The following is a 20,145-nucleotide window of genomic DNA, read 5'->3' on the forward strand; positions in this document are numbered from 1 at the left end:
GCTTAGAAATGCCTTTGGGAATGATCTTAAGGCCTTCAAAGACCTATTAATTCTTGCAGTGATGCTTAAGTTTATATTCTGCTCTTTCTAAACTAACCCTCATAGCCACAAGCATAAAATAGAACATGTTTGAGCTTAATATGTGTGTTAATTGCTGAAAAAACTTTAAAAATATTATTATTTTTTTTTATGTCTGAGCTCGTGTAAAAAAGTTAACAAGGTATTCATAATTCACATCCATTATAGTGGATAAAATTCTACATGTTACATTGCAGATGGATTTAGCTAATAGGTAAACAATATTTTTCTTGCAAACTTATAGAATGTTTGATTGGTTAAGATTTCCAATTTATTCTCAGAGAATCAATTTTAGTTTGTTTGAATGCCTGCCTTGCAACTTTCTGCCTTTTATTTCAGATTTTCATAGAGAGGATGAATTGACAGGTGAGTATCTAAGGGAGGAACTGTGCTTGATGAAGCCTGATTCTAACCTGCACTCACTCAGACCTGGTGATTGGTAAATTACCTTGGCAGCTGAGTTTGTGGAGAGTTCTACCAATGAAGCACTAGATTGATTATATACATTTTTAAAAATATTTTCCATATGATTTAATTCTAAATATTATTAATGTGTTTACAGCATTTGATATTTTTGGTACTACACTATGTTTTGGTCTTCTTTTTCTTATTGTGCACTTTTATAAGCACACTTTAAGGTAGGAACAGTGGAGTTGACATTTCAAAGATAGCCACGGATTTTGCGGTATTTCATGTTCAGGCTTAACTGTTTTCTTCCGTATTCATATCAAGGAAGAGCTACTTGAACATTTACACATTGAAATTTTCCTATTTTTCAATATATGTGCTACCATAAAATAGACTACTTTCATCTGAACTGATTGAGGAAATCTTAAAGTGTCACGTTCATATATGATAATAATATTTAAATATATGGTAGAAACTTACTTTAAGTAGAAGAGTACCTATAATGTCATAGCCAAATAACTATGCTTTCAGAACTTTTATTTGATACTCCCCCAAATAAAGGAATCATTTGGCTACATATTTAAAGGTATAAACAACTAAAAAAGAGAGAAAGAAGGAAAAGAGAGAGAGAGAGAGAGAGAGAGAGAGAGAGAGAGAGAGAGAGAGAGAATGAATTAAGGAAATAAACAGTATTATGAATAGTTTTAAAAAATACCCTAAAGTAAGCTAACTCTCGGTAGTCTACTTAGTATTATTTAACAATAGAATTTCAAAATTGAAGTATAGCTGGGCACATTGACTAAATTCTTATTGTGCTATCACTGTGCTATTTTTTTTTTTAATTTCTTTCTTCACTGGATTTTGTGTGTGCATCCCAACTTATTGGCTGCAGAACTACTCAAAGAAGAAAAAATATAGGAGAAAAGATTGATGGGTCATCAACCTTTCAGAACTGCTGAGGGCCATTACCAAGTAGGAATGACGCATCGAAATTTCCTTGCCAAGCGTACCCCATGCTGCTTAGAGGACATTCGATGGGACATTGCATGCATGCTTTAATAAAGTGACCTTGCTCAAGGACCAAGGCGGATCCGGGTTTAGAGCTGATCAGGTTTGAGGAAGTAACCGGCTCCTTGAGTTTAAGGCGTTGCCAGTTTAAGATAATGGGTTTTAGGGAAGTTGGAAGTTGAAGATTATTGCTGGGATTAGGGTGTTCCTGCTGCTTGTTCCCGTTGAGTTCTCGTGAGATTAAAATGGGATTGGGAGAGAGCCTCGTGGAGTAGGTGAATTGTGCGGGCAGATGGCAGAACACGTTTGCCCCTGGACCTGTGTGGAGGCGGTGTGAGAGTGGGAATAAAGAATTGCTGTTTGAACCTACAAAGCTGTGAGTGCCTCGTGATTCTGGTGCCAAGCCAAGACATTGGCCTTTGGCACAGAACACTCAGTATTTCACAACACTTCATGGATTCATCATTGTATTTCTTTCTTTTTTTTTTTTTTTTTTTTTAAAGAGAGAGTGAGAGAGGAGAGAGAGAAAGAGAGAGAATTTTTTTTTTTTTAATATTTACTTTTTAGTTCTTGGCTGACACAACATCTTTGTTGGTATGTGGTGCTGAGGATCGAACCCGGGCCACACGCATGCCAGGCGAGCGCGCTACCTACCACCTGAGCCACATTCCCAGCCCCATCATTGTATTTCTGATTATGTAATGCTCCCTCCCTGGTGCAGATAAGGAACACAAGACTTGGAGAGCTTGACAATTAGCTCAAGATTCACGTTGGTCAGTTCATTTTACTTTCTTCCTCCTGTTTACCTCTCTGAGCTGTCACTGTCCTTACTTCTTGTTCAGTGATTGCTTAATATCATTTATTTCTAAATTTTATGATTTTTATTCTCTTAAGAGTTTTCTTTACCATCACCATGGCAATAAAATCTTTTTTTTAAATTATAATAATTCTTCTCACTTTAGTTCTTTATTTCTCTTCTGTATTTATGTTAACAGGAAAATCATATCATTTAAAAAATTGTTCTTACCTTAGAACAATTCAGCTGTTATTTCATCTAATTATGTAAAATGGCACTAACATTTGTAACTTTCAAATAAGATGTATTTTTAAATAATTTCAAGTAAATTTTAGTTAAATGCACATTATTTCTGCAAACCCATTATAAGCACCTACAAAATTCAGTTTGTAAAATAAGATATAGTAAATAAGAAAGAGCATGTTTTTAATAAATCAAGCCTACTTAATACTATTCATCTTAATTTACTTTTTAGTGCATTAAGTCAGTATGGTTATCAGGTTGTTCATTTTCACTTAAATTTCTGATTTCATTCTTTCTTTCAGATATTAAATTTATTTGTGCAAAACATACATTCAACTTAATATATGGAAATCCAGAGAAACATCTCAGAATTCATTCTTCTGGGACTTTCTGATGACAAGAAAGTGGAAATGTTTTTGCTTCCTGCTTATTTTACTGTTTTGTTGCTCTGCTGGTAGAAAACTTTCTGATTCTCATTTCCATTCTATGCATCCCTCATTTTCACCAGCCCATGTACTATTTCCTTAGCCAGTTATCAATTATAGATATCTGCTATACTTCCAGTGTTACATCAAAATTGATTGGTGGCCTGCTAAAGGGGACTCAAACCATTTCCTATGGTTATTGCATGGTACAGGTCTTTACCATGCACTTCTTTGGCAGCAGTGAGATCTTCATTATTACAGCCATGGCCATTGATCCTTATGTTGCCATCTGGCAAACTTCTCCACTATATGATTATCATGAACAGGACAAAATGTAACTTCCTAATTTTAGCTGCCTGGGCTGCTGGCATTGCCCATTCTTTTCCTCAATTATTCTTGACAATGCAGTTGCCCTTCTGTGGTCCAAATAAAATCGATCACTACTTTTGTGATATTTTTTCCTTTGCTCAAAACTGCCTGTACTGATACCTACATGATTGGTGTCCTCATGGTTATCAGCTCAGGAGTCATCATATTACTTATGTTTGTTATTTTATTTCTCTCTTACATCATTATATTATTTACTTTAAGAAATCTCTCAGCTGAAGGAAGAAGCAAAGCCCTCTCTACCTGTGCATCTCATATCTCAGTGGTAGTCTTGTTTCTGATGCCTGCAATCTTTTTCTATCTTAGAACTCCTACTGCTTTCCCTGAGGATAAAGTGATTGCCTTATTTTACACAATCTGTTCATTCCAGAGCAAAGTAGCTTTAGCAACATAATCATTGGTTCTTCTCTTTGACTTCGTTTAATGTAGTATTTGTCCAAGGAATACATAGACATGTTCATGTGTATGGCTTCCTTTATTGTGTGTGTGTGAATGTGTATGAGAATATGGTGAATATGTGTAAGTGTGTGCATGTTTGCATGTGTGTGTGTGTGTGTGTGTGTGTGTGTGTATGTGGGTGGTGAAAATATCTGTGTATAAATGGTGTGGGTGTTTGAGAGATTGAAATATCATAAGGAAAATCTTTTTATATCAGGTTTCACAAAAATCAACAATTTATATAATTTATTATCACTTAATTTTGAACATAAGGAGCCATGCAATCTTATTAACAGCCAATGATTAAACTATATATTACATGTACACTCAAAACTATTGAATTAAGATTATCTAATTGCTAGTTATTTTGAAATTTTATGTCTGTTTATATTTTATGTATCTATTTATTTTCCATTTTTTAACATAATGTCTAACTGCTCTAATATATCTGTCAAATAAATTAAAAATAAATTTGATCCATGTTTTGTTCAATACATGCATAAAGACACAAGGGGTTTAAGAAATATGTATGGTTTCAAATGGTAATTTTAGAAATCATATCCATTTTTTTATATTATCACCTGCTTAAGCATCTACCATCAGTAACTTGCATTAAAGGAGTACTTTCTCCAGCTAATGAATACTTACATTGTATAATCAAAATATAAAAACTTCAAATTGATGAAATGGTCAGACTGGAAAGAGATAGAAGTATTGAATGGGTGCAGTGGAAACATTGGAAGTGAAAACTACCTGTGATTGGCACAGTTTTACTAATACAGCAACAAGCCTTTTGTAGTTATAAAGATAATGTCTAAATTAAAGATATTATATTCCATCCATCTTATGTGTAATAGTGGATCCACAAAATCATTACACCTATGTTCTTGTACACATTTATCATAGAATTCACAATGGCTTAGCAATGAAAAGAAATACTACTTGTGAAAAACAAAAAGAACAACAACAACAAAAAACATTTAAAACAAAGTATTTGGGGCTATACTTTGTTAATAGTACTTGGAAATCCAAGTTTTGGTTCCACAGTCAGACTTTCATATTTAGAGAATTGCTGAGAGTCATAGCCCAGTCTGAATGATGCATGTCATTTTTGCCAGATTGGAGTGGTTGAGAGGTGACACCAGCAAGCCATTGAGATGATAATGGTTACGTTAAGCTGTGTATATTGGACCCCTGCTGTCTGCCTTGGCCTGCTACTTTGGAGTTCTCCTGGGTATTCCCGGAGAGTTCCCATTGGTTGGGGAAGTGGCGGAGGAGGGATTTCCGGTTGGTGGTTCCTGGAGGAGCCACTTGGGTGGCCTTTGGGAGAATTCCCGGGGAGCGTGTGTGGGGCGTGCTGGTGGAGTTCAGAAATAAAGTTTGTTCCTGCTTCATTGGCTCTTGATTTGTGCCCAGCCACACTGCGGCAGAGATTGAAGCCAGGAAAATGGGCAGAACCAATCAAAGGCTGTCTATTTTCCTCTTTTCCTTCCAAAGGGAAATGATAGAAAAGACAAGCTTTGCTCTCAGAAAAGAAATTTCTACCTCAGTTCATAGTTACCCGCAGAGAAAATCACCAAAATTTCTACTCTCTTCTCATAAAAAGGTGGCCCCAGATTTTTGGAGGGAAGCAAATACCTATAGTTCTTTCACTATGTTACTATTAAAACAGAACTTCTTCTTGTGTTGCCAGTGGACAGGTAATGTGGCAACGTTTTGAAGATTTGAATGTCTATACACCACAGTTTATTTATCCATTCATCTATTGGAGGTTGCTTCCACAGTTTAGCTATTGTGAATTGAGATGCTATGAACATTCATGTGTCTGCATCCCTGTAGTATGCTGATTTTAAGTCCTTTGGGTATACACTGAGGAGTGGAATAGCTGGATCAAATGATGATTCCTTTCCAAGTTTACCAAGGAATCTCCATACTGCTTTCCAGAGTGGTTGCACCAATTTGCAGTCCCACCAGCAAGGTATGAGCGTGTCCTTTCCCCCACATCCTTGCCAAAATTTCTTGTTGTCTGTTTTCTTGATAACTGCCATTCTGAATTGCATGAGATGAAATCTTAGTTTTGATTTGCATTTCTCTAATTGCTAGAGATGTTGAACATTTTTTCATATACTTGTTGATCAAATGTGTACCTTCTTCTGAGAAGTGTCTGTTCAGCTCATTAGCCCATTTGTTAATTGTATTGTTTGTTTATTTGGTGTTAAGTTTTTTGAGTTCTTTATATACCCTGGAGATTAGTGTTCTATCTGACATGTGTGTGGCAAATATTTGCTCCCAAAAGGTAGCCTCTGTCTTCACCTCATTGGTTGTTTCTTTTGCTGAGAAAACTGATCCATAATGAGGGGGACACAGAAAAAATGGAGAAACTTTGATGGGAAAAAGGGGAGGCAATGGTGGGGAGGGAGTATGGGGGCAGGAAAATGGTGGAATGAGATGAACATCATTACCCCTAGGTACATGTATGATTGTCCATATGGTGTGATGCTACACATTGTACAACCAGAGAAATGAAAAGTTGTGCTGTAATTGTGTAAATGAATCAAAATGCAATCTGCTGTCATATAAACCTAATTAAAATTAATTAACTAATTAATTGTAGAAAAGATTTGAATGTCAAAGTCATAGGGCTAGATACAATTTCTTACTGGCCAACCTGATTAACTTCTGTGGACAAAACATGTAAGTTCTTTGAAATCTATTACAACAAAATTTATGGTGATAAATATATTTATATTTAAATATATATTAATATTAAATATATATTTATATATTTAAATATATATATTTAAAATGGTATATGTGTTGTGTCCAAACTCACATAGCTGGACTATCCTAAATTAAGCTTAAGTTGAAAAGTTCATTTTCTAACAATGACAAAGTGCCTGACTCATCACATGTACTCTGAACCATTTTGCAGTGAGATCATAATCTAATCACAATGGCTCTAATGAATGAGTAGATGAAAAAAAGGAGTCAGTCTTAAAACCTGTATCTCACACTCATACAAATACACAGTGTATATACAAACACACTACAGTGTACATATATGTACATTTATAAGGTGTACATTTGCACATGCATACACATAATATGCAGAATATGACATATAATGGAGTTCTTGCTCTTTCTGTGAGTGAGTTAATGAGTGTTTATATTCAATTTTGATGCTGTGGACCCAGTTCAGTTTATGGCTCATTTTTCAGTAACATTATCAGATTGTGAGGTAAAAATAGTAAGCTTACTCTGTTTACCACTCAGTTTTTCTTCTACATCTATTCCAGTCTGTTTATTATATGTTTAGTAAAAAATGTGTGTATTAGCAATGAGTTAACCAATTCTCCTCTATTAAATAGAAATTCATACTTTAAAATCAGTTGCTTTAAGACATGCAAGACTTGATGAAATCAATTTAAATAGTAACTTATTTACTATAAAATAATAACTGGGTTTTTTTTGTTGTTTGTTTGAAAGACCATTGAGGGCTTTTAGGTACATTAGATTTAAAACAGCAATGGTGATGCATGTGCAGATGGTAACCGAAGCCTTTAGGGGTTTTGTGACTGGCTCATCTATTAAGCAGAAAAAAAAACAGGATGCTGTGCTTCTGTGAGTGATGGCAATGAAGGGACCATTTTAAATGATGATATAGTTTCTTAAATGAGACAGTCACTGAAACAGCTTTTTGAATCATTGGTCCAAGATCAAGATCTCTTCTAAATTCTTGCTCTACTAAATTTTTCATGAGATTTTGTTGTTGTTGTGTTGGGGTGCAGCGAAGCGTCGGAGGGGAAAGACCACACAAGAGACTCACTTTATGCAATCGCAGGGGGGAAATTTATTAGGGATCCGTTCCAGCGCGTTGGGACTCTGTGCTCACTCAAGGAGGGAGAGCAGCCCAGAGCCCCGAGCAGAGGTTCAAGCAGAGCTTAAGTACACTTTTTGGGGAGGGTGGGAGGCTTTGCATACATCAGAACAAATCATCATGAGGCGCGGGAAAATTGAACAATAACTTTGAGACGTGATTGGCACATTCATTGGCGGGAACAGGTTGGGCGGGGGTGATTGGTCATTCCTAAGCGGGGTACACATTCAAACTGATTGGTTCGGGCCCTGTGACAAACTGCACAGGGCCCTAGGCTAAATGGCTAGTAGGGTGTTGTCTTAACTATCTCAGGAATCTGGGTGTAACAGAGGAACTCAATAATACCTAATCTTTTACATTTTAATTCAAGCCTTCCAGCTTAGAAACTTTACCCTTTCATTCCCCACTCCTTTTTCTGACTACTTTTAATCTTAAAAGTAATGAATCATAATTGTTGGGGAGTCTCATTTTTTTATCTCTGTCAGTGGAGCATATTGCCTTCTGATTACCACGAGTTGTCCTGTGTCTCCTGGAATCATTTTTAGCATAGCCTCCGTTTTAGATTTCACTTGGCATTAGACCCCGATTTATCTAACTACACTGACTACCTAACTTTAAATCTGGCTTCATTCCCCCCCCTAATTTGGGAACTCCTTACTGCTGTGAGGAAGGGGGACGAAGATGATCTCTCTGGCTTCTTCAGGCTGAAAAGGGACAGTGTGGGGCAAGCAGTTTGGAGTCCTCCTTAAAAAATATCGGGTCTATCGAGTGGTCCATGCTAAAAGTCCAATTGAGAAGTAATAGGCTGGAGGGCCATTCGAGTGATAGGTGGTCAGTCTGTTCCAGTTTCCAGCCGGAGTCTGGACAGGGCACAGGCTTGAGATGGGAGGCATGGATCCAGGGAGCAATTCCATCTACTTTCACTGCTGTAGGTGTTATAAGCAGCACCTGGTATGGTCCTTTCCAGCGGGGTTCCAAGGATGACACCTGATGTCGTCTCACGTAGACGAAGTCTCCCACTTGATATCGGTGTGGGGTTCCCTTTTCTCCGGGCTGATAAGCAGTGGCCAACTGTTTCCACAGGTATCGCTGGGTGTGTTCAAGGGCTTTAAGTCTGTTAAGCAAGGGGGTGTGAAAGGAATCGGAATCTTGTTAAGTGTCAGGGTTGGGGTCAGATCCCTGATTGGAGGAGGGGCCCCATAGAGAATTTCATAGGGGGTGAGGTTGCACAAAGAGACAGAGGGGGTATTTCTTGCACGAAACAGTGCATAAGGTAGGAGCATAGTCCAATCTTTTATGCTGATCTCCAAGCTTAATTTTGTTAAGGTCTCTTTGATGGTTCTATTCATCCTTTCTACCTGTCCTGAACTCTGGGGTCTATAGGCACAATGTAACTTCCAATTAATCCCCAGGGTCCTGGCCAATCCCTGACTTACCTGGGCCACAAACGCCGGTCCGTTATCGGACCCTATTACCTTAGGCAGTCCAAATCTTGGAAAGATGTCTTTCAGAATCTTTTTGACCACCATCTGAGCTGTTTCTTTCTTCGTGGGGAAGGCTTCTACCCATCCTGAAAACGTATCTACAAAGACTAGGAGATAGTTAAGTCCATACCTTGCTGGCTTGATTTCAGTAAAGTCCACTTCCCAGAACTGTCCGGGTCTGGTCCCTCGCAAACGCTTTCCTACTGGAAGCTTGGATGGGTATGCATTAACTAATTGACAGACTTGACAAGCTCTAGTCACCTGCTCAGCTATTTATTTCCTCTGCGAGTCAGTCAACGATAAGTCCTTTCTTTTGTCCTTCAAGAGTGCCTGTAACTTCTTCGAGCCTAAATGGGTGAGCTGGTGTACATCTTTGATGTAGAGTTGAGCTTTTTGGAATTGTAAACTTGGCTCTGTGGGATCCCTGAGTCCGGTGTCTGTGTCCCCAGGCCATAAGTTGCCTGAATGTTCCTGTGCAGCCAAGTTTCCCAGTTGTTGTTCCCCTGGTGTAGAAACAGTTAACAGGGTCACTCCGTTTAGGGCTGCCAACTTAGCTTCCTCATCTGCCCGCCTGTTTCCAACTGCCACGGGGTCATTTCCCTTCTGGTGCCCCTGACAGTGCACTATAGCCAGTTCTTTAGGGCCTTTTACTGCCGAGAGAAGGTGGAGGATCTCATCTTTGTTCTTTATTTCCTTCCCGGCGGAGGTTAGTAGCCCCCTTTGCTGGTAAATAGCCCCGTGCACATGAGCAGTGGCGAATGCATAGCGGCTATCAGTGTATATGGTGGCTCTTTTGCCTGATGCTAGCTCCAGTGCTTTTGTAAGGGCAATTAGCTCTGCTTTTTGAGCTGATGTTCCTTCTGGAAGGCCAGAGGACCAGATAACATTAGTTTTGCTAACTACTGCTGCTCCAGCCCGCCGCTTACCATCTTGGAGGAAGCTGCTCCCATCCGTAAACCATATGACCTCAGGGTGGGGCAGTGGCTGATCCTTTAAGTCTCGTTGTACACTGGTCTCCTCTGCCAGTATGTGTTGACAATCATGAGCGACAAGTCCTGATGATTCTTCTGGCAGTAGTGTAGCCGGGTTGAGTGGAACAGGGGGTCCCAGCGTTATTCTGTCCTTGTCAAGTAAGAGGCTCTGGTAATGGGTTATTCTGGAGTTCGATAGCCACCTGTCTGGAGGCTGACAGATGATGCTCTCCAGGGCATGGGGGGCTATAATAGTCAGCTTCTGTCCCAACGTTAATTCATCAGCATCCTTTATCAGAAGGGCTGCCGCTGCTATGGCCCTTAGGCAATGGGGCCACCCACTAGCCACTGGGTCCAGTTTCTTTGATAAGTATGCTACCGGCCTTTTCCAAGGTCCCAAAGTCTGAGTGAGCACTCCCCGCGCTATTCCTTTCTTTTCTTCCATGTAGAGAGTGAAGGGTTTTTCTACATCTGGGAGTGCCAAGGCCGGGGCAGATAGCAATGCCTTTTTGATATTATCAAAAGCCTGTTGGTGTTCAGGGGTCCATTGGAATTGGACATCCCCCTTTATCAATGGGTATAAAGGGGCAGCCAAAGACGCAAACCCAGGAATCCATAACCTACAAAAGCCGGCAGTCCCAAGAAACTCTCTGAGCTGTCTCTTATTAGATGGGGGCGGTATCTGCACAACAGTTCATTTTCTGGGCTCAGTAAGCCATCATTTGCCGCCCCTAAGAGAATAACCCAGGAAGATTACTTCTTGTTGACAAATTTGGGACTTTTTGGCAGAAGCCCTATATCCGAACTGAGCAAGCTCGGATAACAGTGCTTGGGTCCCAGACTCACAGTTCTCCTTGGTGTCGGCTGCCAGCAGCAGATCATCCACATATTGGAGTAAGGTGAGTTCTGGGTGTGCAGTTCTGAAGTCGTTGAGGTCCCTGTGGAGAGCTTCATCAAAGAGAGTGGGGGAGTTTTTGAACCCCTGTGGGAGTCGAGTCCAGGTTAGTTGGCTAGATGTTCCTATTTCTAGGTCTATCCATTCGAAAGCAAACAACAACTGACTGTCCTTATGCAGGGGCAAGCAGAAGAAAGCATCTTTTAAGTCCAGCACAGTGTACCATATCCGCTCTGGATTCAGAGTGCTAAGCAAATTATATGGGTTAGGCACCACCGTGGGGTGAATGACCTGCACTCTGTTGTTGATCTCTCTCAGGTCTTGAACAGGACGGTAATCCCCAGTTCCTGGCTTTCTTACTGGTAACAGGGGGGTATTCCAGGCCGATTGACAGGGCCTTAGGACCCCTAGAGCCAGGTATTTCTGAATATGGGGTCTTATCCCTAGCTTCTTTGCTTAGAGAATATTGTTTGACACTGATTGGAGAGGCAGAGGCTTTTAATTCTACTACTATTGGAGGTTGTTTTATGGCCAGACCTAACCCAGCAGTTTCTGCCCAGGCATCAGGATAATCTTTTATCCACCTCTGGGGTAGTCTAGCTGTTTGATCGGTCCCAGGGGCCGTGAAGAGTTGATGTTCATCTTCTACTGACATAGTCAGAGTGACTATGGGGGTCTTTACTGAAGGGTGTAGGAACTCCACTTGAGGACCATCAGGGTTAAAGGTTATTTTAGCCCGGAGCTTGGTGAGTCGGTCCCTGCCCATTAATGGGGCCGGGCATTCTGGGATTACTAGAAAAGAGGGCTGGACTTTTCCCCTTCCTAGGTCCATTGTCCTCTTTGTTGTCCAAGCCCGATATTTACTGCCATTAGCCCCTTGAACTAAGGATCTTTTATTAGATAGAGGGCCCAGTGGGGCCTTGAGGGCTGAATATACTGCTCCTGTATCTACTTCAAAGTTCACTGGGGTCCCCTCCACTTTAAAAGTTACCCTGAGCTCGGGGAGGGGGTCCGAGCCCCGACTTGATCAAGAGCTCAAAAGAGAAATTAAGAGAGGGCTTTTGGATATTTTGCAGGAAATCTAGGAGAGTTTGATGTGAACCCAAAGAAAAGTGAAAATGTAAATGTGTTAGGGTAAAAGGAGGGATAATGTTTTGTGAAAGCCTGGAAATATCAAGAGGAACATCACTATTAATCTTCATGAGAGCAGCTTCAGTCACCTAGAAAAGATAATGATGGAGGAGAAAGTTTTCCTTTAAAATAAAATTGTAACGACAGACATTAGATACAAAAAGTACAGACAGGAGAATCAGAAGTGAGAAAATATGGAAGGAAAAGATATTTTGTCTCAGAGGAGTTTATTTTGTAAAAGAGTAAATTTTTTAAAAAAAGAAGACATAATTAAGGCTATTATACAAATAAAATATATGGAAGATTTTATTTAAGACAAAAATTAAGGTAGAAATCAATAAGATATTATGGTTAGCTCAGAAAGAACACAAAGTATTACACATTTTTAGCCTCATAAGAAATTCAAAATAAATTTGAGAATGGCTACAGCAGACCCAATTGGTAAACACACAGGGGATTGATCAATTGCATTTCCTGGAAATAATTTGCATGTCCATGGACAGACTTTACTGTCACTGCTTTTCTTTTCTATAAATCAACCTCTGTGTCTACAGAATTGTAAATTACTCCCCACAAGGTTAGTAGGATATGATCAACTTCAATAGAAGAGCTACTCAGGACCTTTCCCAAATTGCAAAGGCTCCAACCATTATTCCTGCAGTTTTTAGGCTGATATCAATGATCCAGCAGAGACAGGGAAACTGATAAGATGTCCCTATGAGGTGAAAGGGATGAGCTCCTGTGCACAAATCAACAACTTAAAGATAGAAATTGCTATTATTGATTGGGCTTCCCACTTTTACTCCATCTGTTTTAATAATCCGTCTTCAAAATGTTTATTCTAATAATAATAACAAAGTAGAAATGTTTGTTTTAATTTTGAAATTTTACTTTTAATAAGTTTAAAACTTCTTAAAAGGCAAAATGCTTATTGTACACAAGAATGAAGTCTCGTCTTCCCATTTAGGCTGTGATGCTTTTGTTTGCATTGTGTGCTGCTTGGGGCCCACCCAGGAGTCTCAGGACAGTAGGCTGTTTTTCTTTTTATATGCTTCATGGATCTTAGAAACTCAACAATTCCCATTTTATTGACTGTTCCTCCTGTATTCACCTGATCATAAATTCTTTGCAATTTATTAAATGTCATGAGTTTTATGAGATCTTTGACTTCCTTCACAATCCTAAACGGTCTTATATTAGATGAATTTGCTCCAGGTGACAGTCAATTTTTAACAAGCAAAATATTTCACTTTCACCATGTGAAAAAAACAAAAGAAAATGCTGCATCTTTCTAGTTCAAATGATATTTCCTGCTTGACACTCCAAGAGAAAAATTCTCATTTCACCTCTTATAGAAAACTAGTGAAAACACGAGAGTGCTCCTTGATTTTTTCATCATGCGCATGCTCCTGTTTTTGCTCAGGAAAACCATTATCTAATCTTTCATGTCAAAGCCAGGCATGAGGCAATAAAATAGAGTATGTGCATCTAGCAAGTTCTATGTTATTGTTACCACTGTTGGCCAGAGTCCTTTCTTCCCCCATGTTGAAGAATAACACCAGAAAAGCACATGCCGAGGCAAGGTTAGAGTAGAAATTAGAAGTTTATTAAAGGACAGCAGAAAAGACTTCTCCTGGAGGAAGAAGGGGACCCAAGAGGTGGAATCCATGGAAGTGCGGTTGTCTCCCCTTTTTATAGTTTTGGTGATGGAATGTGGGTTGAAAGGCCCGAGGGGTGGGACACAGGTGGGCCAAACAAGAAATCTGGGCAGGAAGGACTTCATTATCACTTCTTGGGGTGGGCTATCTTCAAATCTGTTGGGGGCTGTTTCCTGGGTTCCATTAACATTTCTTTGGGGTGGACTTTGGCCTAGGGCCTTTCTGGGACTTCATTGACATTCCATGAGTTGACCTGCATTTCTTGGAATCATTCTCAGCATGGCCTCCATTTTAGATTTCACTGATATTAGACCCGATTTACCTGACTACACCGACTACCTAACTTTAAATCTGGCTTCATTATAGGCAATGTTTCACCCTTCACATGCAAACCTCTACAAAATATAAAATGGTGTGCCATTATTACACCTCTGTGTTATATAAGATCATATTGCCCATCATCTGCATGGTTACTAATCAAATCTGCACCCAGAACCTGTGCCCTCAACCAATACACTATATGGTGCTACATTAGACAGAAATGTGCTATTGTCTTACATATGAAGAGAGTTAGGAGAGGAAGTGCCTTAGAACAAAACAAGAGGTTTTCTTGAGGGTCTTTGGAAACAGCTTTGGTCTTGGGAACATGAGAATCCCATGAATGCTGCTGGTTATTAACAGAGTAAGAGATGAGTGTTTTGGGAAATGTTTCCATGCCCCAGATCTTTGGAAATATTCTTTGAGTAAAATAGAGCAAAAGAACACATTTAGTTTGCTTCTTTTTTCCCCCTGTCAATTAAATAAATTGAAATGCACTGTCAATAAACTCTAGGTTTAATTCACTATTTCCCTTAACAATGGCAATGTGAAACATTGCAATTTTGCAAAATGTACTTGCTGAATGAATGATTTCTTCAGCCAACCTTGGAGACATCTAAATATATTAAATAAAAATATTATAGATTCAAATTAAGTCTTGAGAGGTATTGTGTTGTTATTTGATATGCAATTCTGAATTTTATTTTTTAAATTGGTGAAGCTATAAGTGACCAGGAGCCAATGAGTCACTTCTAGTCAAAATAAATAATGAAGAAACAAAAATTAAAATTAACAAATATGTCAAGTGTATCATTATGTCATTTTACCATCTTTGGACATTTGACCCCTTACCTGTAAAACAAATAGGGATGGAGTTAATAGCCTTCAAAGTATTTTCAGACAAACAAATGGCATTTTAAAAAATTTGTTTCTGTTTACTATTGAATTGAAGTCTAAAGGAATTATTTGAGTATAACAATAAAAGTTAAATAGGTACATTCAAGGATGTGGTGGCAAGAGTTTAACAATCAGCTTTCCAGGTCAGAGGAAGCCTTGGTGTGTAGTGTGTACCAATTCCCCCCCCCCCCCCCCCCCCGTTGAGAGGTGGGAGGGAAAGGGAGAGAAAAGGGAAATTGCATGGAAATGGAAGAGAACCTCAGGGTGTGTACCAATTTCTATCAGGTGAAAACCAGGTCCATAAGAAAGTGGAGCTGGAAAGAAATGGTACAATGGACAGAGCAGATACCCAGCTCACCATAGGAGCAGTTTAAACTGCTTCCCTCTTACAGAGTCAAAGTTTATGTATAAATAGGACAAAATTCAAAATTTAACTTACCACAAACTTACTTTGCTTATTCATTTCAAATATTCATACTAACTTTTAAAGCCAGAGTCTATGCACAATTAAAAGCTGTTTGTTTTTCTACTTGCTACTGTGTTGATAATGTCAAAATAGGGTATGTATGCCCTTAAACTTCAAAGAAATGATTTATGTTTGTGAGCCAGGAATATAAAAACAAAAATCAAACAATGAAAACAAAACAAACAAAAACAAAAACAACTTTTTCTGATAGTTGTCTCTATTTCTGTTGCTAAAGCTAGCCTTGATGAGCCTGGTTCTGAACTTTTTCTATGTCCTTAAAATATTATAAATGGGGTATTATAATGTTTCAGCTGAATATTTCAAACCTTTCAAATCAATACTTTGAAAAAAAAAAAGTTGATTATTGATTTAAATGATGGTATTGCTCTGCCACCTAGTGGTCATTCTATTTTTACCACTTGAAAGTTAAAAAAAAAGTTTTTCTTTGCTGCTCTTTTGTAGATGTATTTTGTGCTACCATTGGAATATATGAAAACAAATTTTCTCAACTGCCATAAAAGTTCACTGAGTATAAGGTAAAAAATAGGAGTCAACTTGATAATGTTTGTAGAAATTAAAACCAATATATATTATTTGATTCCTATTTGATCCAACTGCAATAAAATTGAAAAATAGTTTCGTATTTTTTCATGTGAAACAAGAAAGAATAGTGGACTGAGACTTTGGCGATCTAGTTTTTATTCTAAGATAATTATGTATGTTTCCCTAAAAAACTATTCAATTGTTTAAATTTGTTTTCATAATTTGCAATATTTTGAAAAACGATTACCTTCAGATATAATTACATAGTTTAAAATTACATAGCTTAAATTACATAGCTTAAAAGTCTGTCACTGCCTTATAAAGAGCAGTTTTGCATTATAAAATGCAATATATATATATATATAATTGCTATATCTACATAAGTATGTATGAACCATTTTGTGTATATAATTCTTGTTTCTGGCTTTCCTTTATTTCTGTATGTCTGTAGCTATAATCTACCTATCTATCCATCCATCAATTATCTATTGCTTCTTTGTGAGTTTTATCTTTCAAATGTGGAGCATACAGAGGATTGTCTTACAACTGGTGTTTGGTACCACTATTACAGATTTCAGTTCTCAATTGACATTGGGTAACAGGGAGCCTTTAATAACTGGACGACCTTCACACTGACACTACAAAATTCTCAAATTGAGGGATACTACACATATTCCATATTTTAAATTTGAAATAAAATTTGTGTACAAATTTTGTACAGATTTTTAAGAATTCACTTCCATGAGTTGTGACAATTATAGGACAGTGTAAATGCTTTACCCTCCTATCAGGTACATATGACCTACAGTTGTTTTCTATCCTTATCATAAATTGGTATTTTTAAATTTCAAAAATATCTTGTCACATTTAAAATCCTAATGGGGTATCATCACTCACCTACCAGTCGAGTAGTGATACCTTGGTAGGATTTTAATTTGAATTTCTATGATGGGCACTAATTCTGAGCATCTTTTCAGTGATCATTAGCCATCCATATAGTTGAGCTCTGTTAAAAATCATCCATTTAAAGTGTTTTCCACATTACTAAGCTGTTTGTATTAATTTTTATTTCATTTAAACATCCCAGAACATGAAAATTCACCACTTTAAAGACTTTTAAGTGTACAAATTAGCAGCAATAAATGTATTCACATTTCTGTACAATCCTATCTCCAGAACACTTCCAACCTCAAAAACTGGAAATCTGTACCCATGAAAAAAATAACTCTTCAATTCTCTCCCCTCGTTTGTCAGTAAACGTATTCTAGTTTTTGTCTGTATAAATTTGACTTTCTTTTTTACATTTTCACTAGTTTGTTTTAGTTTTACGTGACATAAAAGCTTATTTTGATGCAACTTACACATGTATGTAATATAATTTGCTCTAATTCACTCCCCATTACTTCTCTTTTTCTTCTCCTCCTTCTCATTCCAATTTCCTTTTCTCTACTCATTTTTCTTCTATTATTTTATACATCTTAAAATTTGTAGCTTTTTTAAAATTTTCATTTCCCTAATTGTTAGAGATGTTGAACATTTTTTCAAATACTTGTTAGTCATTTGATTTCTCTTTTTTTATTAATTGGGTTTTTTTTTATTTGATGTTACATTTTCTTGAGTTTTTTATATATTCTGAAAATTAATGCCTTGAGGACCAGGCAGAAAAGACCTCCCATCTATGAGCTCTATATTCAAGCACACCATTCTTTCCTCTGCTGTGCAGATCTTTTTAATCTGATTTTGTCCTACTTGTTAATTCTTGGTTTTATTTCTTACACTGAATTGATCTTGTTAATGAAATTGTTGCCTATGCCAATATGTTGGATTGTTGAGCCTTCATTTTCTTCCAGCAGTTGCAAAGTTTCTGGTCTAATTTCTTAATCTGTGATCCACTTTGTGTTGGCTTTTGTGCACCGTAAGAGATGGGAATCTAATTTTATTATATATACCCAGTTTCCCACAATCATTTGTTAAAAAGGCTACCTTTTCTCCAACACATGTTTCTGACACATTTGTAGACTATCAAATGACTGTGTCGATGTGGGTTTGTCTCTCTGTCTTCTATTTGATTCCATTGGTCTTTATGTCTGCTTTGGTGCCAATACTGTACTGTTTTTGTTTCTGTAGCTTTATAGTGTGATTTGACGTCTGGTCGTGTGATGTTTCCAGTATCACTCTTCTTAATTAAGATTGCTTTGACTAATCTAAGTTGCTTTTTCTTCCAAATAAATTTTACAATTTTTTTTCTTTCTTTGAAGAATGTCATTGGTATTTTGATAGGAAATGCATTATTAAATCCATATATTGCTTTCTATAATGTGACCATTTTTCTCAGTTTTTGTTCTCAGACATACATGACAGGAAAGTGTATCTTAACATATTATACATACATGGAATATAACTTACTCTTATGATCTGATTCTTGTGGTTGAACATGATGTGGAGTTACACTGGTGGTATAGTCATATATGAACATAGGAAGTTATGTCCAGAGTATCACCATTTTGACAGTATCAATTCTGCCTATCCAAGAACATTGGCAGTCTTTCCATCTTCTAAGGTCTTCTTCAATTTCCTCTATTTTTATATTTTATTTCTTCTATCTGTATTATATTTCTTCAATTTCTTTTTTTTCTGATTTTTGTCTATATGAATTTTATTCTTCACACAATATTTACCTTCTGTGTCTTATTTCAGTTAGCCTGATATGTTCATGGTTCATCTATATTAACATACGGCATCTGTTGATGGACATTTGGGGTTTTTCCACCTTTGGCTATTGTAAATAATGCTGCTAAGAAAAGTGGTTACAAATATCTCTTAGAGAATCTGTTTTTAATTAATTTGGCATTCATTGGAAGTGGAATTACTTCATCATATGGTAGTTTCTTATTTAGTTATTTGGGAATCCACCGCACATATTTCCTTAGAGGCTTCAATATTATACATTCCCATGAATAATTACAGGGACTATTTTCTTCACATCCTTCCCCCAAATTTGTTATCTTCCATTTTTCTTTCCTTCCTTCTATTTTTCTTTTTCTTTTTTTCTATTGTTTTTATGTCATTTCCAGAAAATCATTAATACATACTAAGTCATAAAGTTGTTTTTTCTTGGGGGGGGGTGTACTAGGGATTGAACTCAGGGGCACTCGAAAACTGAGCCACCACCCCAGCCCTATTTTCTGTTTTATTTAGAGATAGCATCTCACTGAGTTGCTTAGTGCCTCACTTTTGCTAAGGCTGGCTTTGAACTCCTGATCCTCCTGCCTAAGGCTCCCAAGCCTTTGGGATTATAGGCTTATGCCATGGGACATTTTTCTAAGTTGTAAATTTTATACTTTTTTAATTCATTGATCAATTTTAAGTATTTTTATACATGTTGCAAGTCTAAAATATATTTGCAGAATCTATTCAGCTTCCTAAACACTATCCATTAAAAAGACTAGCCTGTTGCCATTAAATGATCATGGTCCTTCCCTGTTATATATTGACTATATGTGTGTGATTATTTCTCAGGTATTTATTCAGTTTCATTAGTCTATGTATCATGTTTCTGTTTTTATATGAACACCTCATTGTTTGAATTATTATAACTTTTTAGTAAGTTTGAAATGAGAAAGTGTCAAAAATACAAATTTGTTTTGGTTTTTCAAGATTGGTTGGTTGCATATCAGAGAAAACATTGAACCTTTGGTTTTCTGGGATTGGCTTATTTCATTTATCATGATTGTCTCCAGATCCATACATTTACTAGCAAATGCCATAAAGCCATTTTTCTTTATGGCTGAGTAATATTCTGTCATTTATGCATACCACAATTTCTTTATCCAGTCGTCTCCTTGTGCAAGATTTGTATCCAGATATACAGGAACACATGCTAGAGTCCAAGGGAAAAAAATTAAGAGTAACTAGCTCTAGATTGTTGTTCAATATCTATTTTTTTTCTTTTGTAAGTTTAAAATATACTAGGTATTGAAATCAAAATGTGTTACGTCTGCTAAACAGTTTTAAAGTAAGATCATGAAAATTAAATTCATTATGAAAATATCCCTCAATCTTTGGAAGAGATCACATTCAAATAAAATATCACATGGGTCTTTTTTTTATCATCTAATTGTG

The 20,145-nt window shown here is 37.2% G+C and overlaps 1 pseudogene; it reads left to right on the plus strand.

Annotated features, from left to right (window-relative positions):
• Positions 1 to 2,877: 2,877 nt before the first annotated feature.
• On the plus strand, positions 2,878 to 3,739 carry LOC101959689 (olfactory receptor 4P4-like; annotated as a pseudogene).
• The last annotated feature ends 16,406 nt before the right edge of the window (positions 3,740 to 20,145 follow it).

The sequence above is a fragment of the Ictidomys tridecemlineatus genome, chromosome 4, assembly GCF_052094955.1.
Source record: "Ictidomys tridecemlineatus isolate mIctTri1 chromosome 4, mIctTri1.hap1, whole genome shotgun sequence".
NCBI lineage: Eukaryota > Metazoa > Chordata > Mammalia > Rodentia > Sciuridae > Ictidomys > Ictidomys tridecemlineatus.